This window comes from Polypterus senegalus, chromosome 3 (genome assembly GCF_016835505.1).
Source record: "Polypterus senegalus isolate Bchr_013 chromosome 3, ASM1683550v1, whole genome shotgun sequence".
Taxonomy (NCBI): domain Eukaryota; kingdom Metazoa; phylum Chordata; class Cladistia; order Polypteriformes; family Polypteridae; genus Polypterus; species Polypterus senegalus.
The window spans coordinates 302,358,008-302,366,071 of record NC_053156.1 but is presented as its reverse complement, the minus strand read 5'-3'; the positions used below and the strand labels follow the sequence as shown (position 1 = coordinate 302,366,071).

The window sequence follows — 8,064 nt, the reverse complement described above, 5'->3', positions numbered from 1 at the left end:
GAAGACATGATTCACTAGCATTTGTGTGTCTGCTTATATCACCTTCAGAAATATCTTTTACAGGTAGCAAAACTTTACATTGGGTGTTACAGACTGAAATCAAAGGCTTCTTCTAATGGCATACAGCACTGGCAGTTCACTTTGCACACCATACCTGAAATGATGAGGAGTAACAAAACAAATATTTAAGTCACTCATATGACAATTCTGCTTTAATTATATCTAGAGGTAGGTTTTGGTGGACATCCAAGTTAAAGGGTGAGACATCTCTACACAATGATACCCTTAAGGCCCTTACAGTTCACCCTGCTTTTCCAGGTCTCTAGCCCTAACACCTGATGATGATGCATTTACAGGTTTATTTACTTGTCACGGATTCTCTGTCAAGGGTGGTGCACTGGTACCACTGCTGCCTCGCAGTTAGAAGACCTGGGTTCGCTTCCCAGGTCCTCCCTGCGTGGAGTTTGCATGTTCTCCCCGTGTCTGCCTGGGTTTCCTTTGGGTGCTCCGGTTTCCTTCCACAGTCCAAATGCAGGTTAGGTGCATTGGCAATCCAAAATTGTGCTTGGTGTGTGGGTGTGTGTGTGTGTGCCCTGCAGTGTGCTGGTGCCATGCCCATGGTTTGTTTATTGACTTGCGCTCTGTGTTGGCTGGGATTGGCTTCAGCCCTGTAGTTAGGATATAGCAGGTTGGATAATGGATGGATGGATTCTCTATCATACAAACTTACTTTAAAACATCCACCATTTCCCTGTGCTTAAGAAATCATAACTAACCTTTTTCTATCATCCCTTCACACTAACACCTAAAGCAATGAAGTATTTTGAGAGGTTAGTCAAGAATCACACATGACCTTCTCTGCCAAAAAGAACTGGATCTGTTACAGTTTGTATATCACTCCAGGAGATCCACAAAGGATGCTATCACTTTGATCATTTATACAGTACTGGCCCATCAGGACAAAAAGAGAGGAAATTACAAATAAATGCTATTTATAGACTATAGTTCTTTATTTATCACAATAGTCCCCTCTACTACCAAGCTCAGAAACCTGCATCTAAGCATTTCATTGTGCAGTTGGATCTTTAACTTCCTGACAGGCAGACCCCAGGTGTTTCAAGTAAGTGGCCACACTTCATCATCCCTCACCCAGCACAGGGGCTCCACAGGGTTGTGTGCTGAGACCTCTGTTATATCACTGCATGGCTGCGCACAGCTCTAACATCATTGTGAAGTTTGCTGATGACACAGCTGGGGCTGGCCTGAAATCTAACAACAATGAACAGGCTTGCCTGAATGAAGTGGAGAGTCTGTCACACTGTAGTTGAGGCAACACTTTACTCACGTATGTCAACAAGACAAAGAAGTTGACTGTGTACAGTAGGTGAAAACAGCGAGGCTTTACCAAACCTTCAGAATTAACAGCATTCAGTAAGAGAAGGTGGACCGTTTTAGATGCCTCTGTGTCCACATCACAGAGGGCCTGACCTGGTCCAAACATATCGGCAACTTGGTGAAGAAAGTACAACAATGTCTTTATCACTTCAGACTCTTCAGGGACTTTAGAATGCATTCCCAGATATTAAAGAACTTATACATCACCCACCAACAAAAGTATCCTGATAAGTAATATTACTGTCTGGTTTGGGAATAACTTACAACAAGACCACAAGGAGTGGTGTGGTCAGTTGAACATATACAGTAACTAGGTATGTGCTCCCTAATTTTCTGGACATCTACACCAACCCATGTCAGATCTGGGCAAAAAAACTATTATTACCAGGCATCCCAACAATGGCCTCTTCTCTGTTCTGCAGCCAAGTGAACTCTATGGGTGCATGAAGTCTATTTCAGAGCAACTGAGGAGGAGCTTCTATCCACAGTTCATCTGCACCTTGAATAAAGAAAGTTTCTAGAAGGACATGATGCTGTTTAGTTAACTCTCTAATACTAAGTTATTAAGTTATTTATTTAATAATTGATTACTATTACACACTAAGTTATTATTGTATTATGTTATCTGTTAACTTTAAATCCTATCTGTAGGTAAATACATGTTGTTCTTTAACAATAGATAATGAACAGTGTTTTATGTATATTAAATAGTTTCATACTAGTTATTTTCTTTAAGTGATAACCAAATCTGTACCTTTATAGGTACAGAATATGTTGGAGCTTCAAGGACAGGAAGTTACTGATAAGACAATTAATGATCTATGTAAGTGATAAAAGTGATTAATGCTTGCTAGCTTAGGGTCACCAGACAAGAGCTAACTCTTATTGGTATGAAGAAAGCATGTTGACATTTATTTATGGAATGGCAAGAGTGGGGGGTAATGATTACCAAACTATAAAAAAAACTGGAGACTGCTTTAATTGGTATTTAGAAGTTTAATGTTCTGGATTAACATAAATGCTATTAAAGACCTCCTTTGTTAAAATCTCTCATGTTAAATATATAATTCTCTCTCTCTCTCTCTCTCTCTCTCTCTCTCTCTCTATATATATATATATATATATTTATACTGTGGTGGGCTGGCGGCCTGCCCGGGGGTTTGTTTCCTGCCCTGCGCCATGTGTTGGCTGGGATTGGCTCCAGCAGACCCCCGTGACCCTGTAGTTAGGATATAAAGTGATCCTTCGCTTTATCGCGCTTCAACTTTCGCAGCTTCACTCCATTGCAGATTTTAAATGTAAGCATATCAAAATATATATCACGGATTTTTTGCTGGTTCGCGGATTTCTGCGGACAATGGGTCTTTTAATTTATGGTACATGCTTCCTCAGTTGGTTTGCCCAGTTGATTTCATACAAGGGATGCTTTTGGCGGATGAGTAAGCTACCCAATCAGAGCACGTATTACGTATTAAATAAAACTCAATGATACACGATATGCTTCACATGCGGTGCTTCACATACTTGAAAGCTCGAACAGCACGTATTGATTTTTGATTGTTTGCTTTTCTCTGTCTCTCTCACTCTCTCTGACATTCTCTGCTTCTGATGGAGGGGGTGTGAGCAGAGGGGGTGTTCGCACACTGGCCTAGAGGATACAGATGCTCTTGTAAAAAATGCTGAAAGACTACCTTCACATTGCTCCCTTCCTTGCAGCTGTTTTTTCCGCCGGTGCTTCGCATACTTAAAAGCCCGAACAGCCCTATTGATTTTTGATTGTTTGCTTATCTCTCTTTGTGTGTCTCTCTCTCTCTCTGATATTCTCTGCTCCTGAAGTGCACTTCTTTGAAGAGGAAGATATGTTTGCATTCTTTTAATTGTGAGAAAGAACTATCATCTCTGTCTTGTCATGGAGCACAGTTTAAACTTTTGACTAAAGGGTTTTATTTCATGTCTAGAGGGCTCTAATAATGTTAAAAAACATATTTAGAAGGTCGTAAGCAGGTTTTCTATCCTCTAACTGCGAAAATATTTGATTTATAAATAAAGAATCCTACTTCGCAGAAATGCATTTATCACGGTAGAGTCTGGAACGGATTAACCGTGATAAATGAGGGTTTACTGTAGCAGGTTGGATAATGGATGGATGGATATATATATATATATATATATATATATATATACAGTAGCCATGTGCGCCCAAATACGTTGCGCATGTCAAAGTTGTCTGTGAAGGGCTCCCTGTTTAAACGCGGCTGTCAGTCGTGAACTGGGCCTTTCGTCGCACAGTAATTATGTGGTGGTGGAGGAACATTTCTGGTTGTCTTCGCACGACTTATGGATGGTTAATCATAAGCGGCGTCTTCTGCATCGTCTTCGAGACCTTCAAAATTATAGTCTTGCCATGTTGGGATGCTAGGTTCTTCTTGATTTTCAAAATGTTGTATGACATCTACTATGTGTGAACCCGGCCGGGACACAGAAAGGCGGACATGTTGATTTCCATCACCACACGTGTTTATTACTTACAATATTTACAAATTGAATGTCACTCAGACACAGTCCGTGCACATCCCAAACCCCAATACAGTTCTCAAAGTCTTGGCCAACACTAAATGCCTTTCTTTGGGCCGCCTCCACACTCCTCTCGTGCCTCGTCCTTCTTCTACCCGACTCCAGCCTTGAATGAAGGGTGACGGCCCCCTTTTATCCATGTCCTGGATGAGCTCCAGGTGTTCCTGACACTCCCCCATTGGCCACGCCCCAGCGTGGCGGAAGTGCTGGCTGTTCTTCCGGCAGCTCACCGGGCGTCCTTTTAAATCATCCCCCCAGGATTTCCAGATGTGGCGGAAGTGCTGAGGTAACAGGTCCCCAAAGCATTGGGGCGCCTCCTGGCGGTGACCACGGGCCCCTGCAGGGTGGGGCTTCCATGCCCTCAACCCGTGGCCCCCAAAGCAACCAGGGCGGCGGCCTGCACATGATCCAGGGTGGGCGCAGACCCACATCCGGTCCCTCACGGCGTCCCGGCTGGCCTCACGGCGTCCCGGCTGGGTCGTTGCCCCTGGCATCCCTGACATATGTCATCAATACTGTCCCAATCAATGTCGGCTAAGTTGTCAGTAAGGTACATCTCCATAGGTTCTGTGTCCAGAATCTCATGATATACAATATTTTGTGTGAAATATTTGTGTGCATCAGGAAGCAGTTTGCCTTGTGTCTGTGTGCTCAAAATCTTTACCTTTACTTTGTTAAAGCCTTTGCCTCTGGAGAAGGCAACATACAATTGACCATGTGAAAACACTGGTTCTGAAAGACATATTCCAACAACCTCGAGGGTTTGTCCTTGTGACTTGTTGATAGTTATCACATACGCTAGTCGTATGGGAAACTATCGTCTGTGCATGTGAAATGGCATTTCACAGTTGTCCATCATATCGAGGCCAATTTTTGGAATTAGTACAGTTTCACCTGCATGTTTTCCGGTAACAATTTTTGCTTCAAGCACATGCTGAAGCATTGTAGTTATTATTAAACGTGTTCCATTGCACAGTCCTTTTTTCGTCTTCAGGTTTCTAAGCAACATAAGAATTGCTCCAACTTTCAGTGTCAACTTGTGTGGTGGCAATCCTGACGCAGTTAGACAAGTTAAAAATTCAATTGGGTAGTTAACGTCATCGCCACTCTGTGTGAGTTTTATTTCATCTACGCTGAAGTATGTTTTGGCTTCGCCTTCTAAACGTCTAAGTGCTTGATCGTTCAACATCAAGGTGTCTTTATTCTTAGGACATAGAATAGCTGTGTGCTTGAATCTTTCTGGTTGTTCTAACTTAATTGTCTTTCCAAATACTTTGTCAATTAAGTCTCCCGTAACTACACATTGTTCAGGAATTTCGACAGTTTCAGTACTTAAGTTGTCACTGTTCAACAGTTCACCGTTTCCAAGTTTTAGAAGCCAATCAGCAAAGGCCTGTTAGTCAGGATCCGTTCGCATATTTGTATGAAATGAAATTTTTTTGAAATATTGCCATAATGGGCTACTTTTAATACAGGCTCCAATAATTGCAGCTCTGTCGCCTCTTTTTACAACAGGAAGTGTCTGGCACAAATGTCCACCCAAAACCACTACCTTTCCTCCAAATGGAGTTTCAGTTGTGTTTATCAAGTCTTTGAGCAATCTATCGATCAGTGCTAACAAATGTGTCGACCCCATTGAGCACTTGTCCCATATAATCACTTGAGTGTTAATAAGGCTTCGTCCTTTGAACGATCTTGCTGTTATATTTGAGGTCGAAGTCTCAGTGATTTTAAATGGCACCCCAAATGTAGAGTATGTGGTAGCTCCATCATGCAAGTGTTCCGCTGTGATACCAGTCAAAGCTACACATTTGTAGTTGATTCCTTTTCCTCTCAAGACACGTACCAAAGCGTTGTATGTGAACGACTTTCCACTTCCTCCAAGACCTTCAAGGAAGAAGCACCTTTCACGTAATTGTGGGTTTTCAACAGCAGTCATAATTTGTTGGTATGCGTTAAGTTGTTCTGGGTTTAACTGGAAAAGCAGTTCTTCGGCTAACCAGGCCTCTTCATGAATGTGAAAGATTGGAATCTCAGGTGTCGACACCATAGTTGGTACAGGTAATCCTTTGTCAGCACAACTTGTGTTATGAAGTTTGAGAATACTTTCAATCTCAATTAGAGCAAGCTGTTCGCTTTCAGGTGCAGGATGACTTCGCATGAAGTCTTCTGTCATTGCATCTTTGTGCTTTTCCCATAATGTCGCTGGGTCTGCTGGATGACACAATGCACGTATAATTCCAAACAGCTCTCTCAGCTTGCTTGGCATATGGAAGAGTTCGGCTTCCGTCAAACATCTTTCCCATTCAGCATTGTCTCTTAACAGGCTTCTCGCTTGGGCTGCTTCTTTGAACGTATTTGAAAACAAATCCGTCAACACTTTTTACATCATCAAAGTTCTGGGCACCTCTTACATGCAGAAGGAGCAGCCATAAGTAGTATCTCTCCATATCAGAAGGACTGACAGAGTACTATCTGCTAATAACATTGTTGTGGCCCCTCTTTCTTGGAGTCCATGAAGTTGTTTTTATATTGAACACAAAGTGACTTGGTATGTCTTGGTATAGATATTGCCGTGCAGACTCATTTGTTTGATTCAATTCAAACCATGCTGTCAATGTGGTTCTGCATCCGGCCTCTCTTTCAAGAGTTTCAACTTCTTTACCTTCATGAAATACTACTCTTTGTTGGTTTGGCAGATGTACTGCAAGTCAAATTACTGTGTGTGACTGTTGGTGCATTTTATTTTCTCGTATTCTCCACATAGCTTCAGATGCACTTATGTATCTACTGTACTGTCGAGGAACCTTGAAGGTTCATCCCAGTGAAGTTGTGTTTCCTTTGAATCGAATTTTAGTTTAGTTCAATCATGTCCTTTGTAAACATATTTGAATAAGTATTTCACACTTTTAATGCTTGCACTAATTTCTACATTATTATGTGCGTTGTACTTTAGGGTTAGGTACCTATTATATGGAACGATCCAGTGGTTATCCACTGTGAACTTTCCAACTTTAATTTTTCTCCCATTGTTTCTCCTGCGATACACTGGGTAACCATCAACGTTCGGCTTGGTTTCCTCACTGAAATCTTTCGGATATTGTTTGGAACATATTTTTTCCTCATTCATGCGTGGGCTTGTCATGTTCAAGTGTCCACAAGGGCCATGAACCATAGTCGCCTTGACGATTTCATACAATCTCGGGTTTTCGACCGGGTCTGTTTTCAACAGTTCTTGGTTTATCGTCAGGTCTGAGAAAAAACAGGAGGTGGCAATGTGGTAAGCCACTTTTTTGAAATTCTATTACATAAACATGAGCGATCACCGCTCCAAGTTCTTTGTTCATGAATAAGTCATGCAGTAGTGCTGTAAGTTTCTCCTTGAAACTACTTGCAACCAGATCAGGTCTATCCTCTGGTCTTTCTCCAGGCTTCAAGTTTTCTATTACTTCACGACACTTTGGATTCATGGTCATAGTTATAAATACATCAGGTCCACAGTGCTTGCGTACGATGGCCATAGCCTCTTGGAATTTCTGCTGATGAGCTCTAGGGCTTCCTTGAAATGTTGAAGGCAAAATACAGATAGTACGAGGCTTTACATCTTTGTTCTCTGTAGATTATTTATCGCTCCTGAGTTGAGGTTGATTTGATCTATGGAAGTAATTTCGATTAGCTTCTATCTTGCAATACGCATCCACCACCTACTGTTGGAATAGTTTTCCACCACTGAAGATAGGTTTGAACTTATTTCGAATCGCCAATTGGTAAGCATAATATTGGAGGTGCGTCAAGTTTTCTCGCTTGACAGCACCTACCAATTTCGTTCCGCTTATCCATCCTTTGTCCCCATATGGAAACAAAATCGGGTAAGTCATGGGATCACAGTGCTGACTTAAGATTGATATATTTTGCATTGGTCATTCTTTGGGTGGACATAAATATCTCTTTCAAATGGGGGTTCACCATAGCCGCTTCGAAATACAATTGCTATCTCATTTGCTGTAGGAGCGTTGTAACGTCTTTGATCATTTGCCTTATCTCGGTGGATCCACATGTAAACTTCTCGTTCTGGTCTCCTTTCCTCCCTGGCTC

At 41.9% G+C, this 8,064-nt stretch overlaps 1 pseudogene; it reads right to left on the bottom strand.

The window, feature by feature from the left end:
- Positions 1-6,832: 6,832 nt before the first annotated feature.
- LOC120526722 lies at positions 6,833-7,809 on the bottom strand (annotated as a pseudogene).
- Positions 7,810-8,064: the final 255 nt, after the last annotated feature.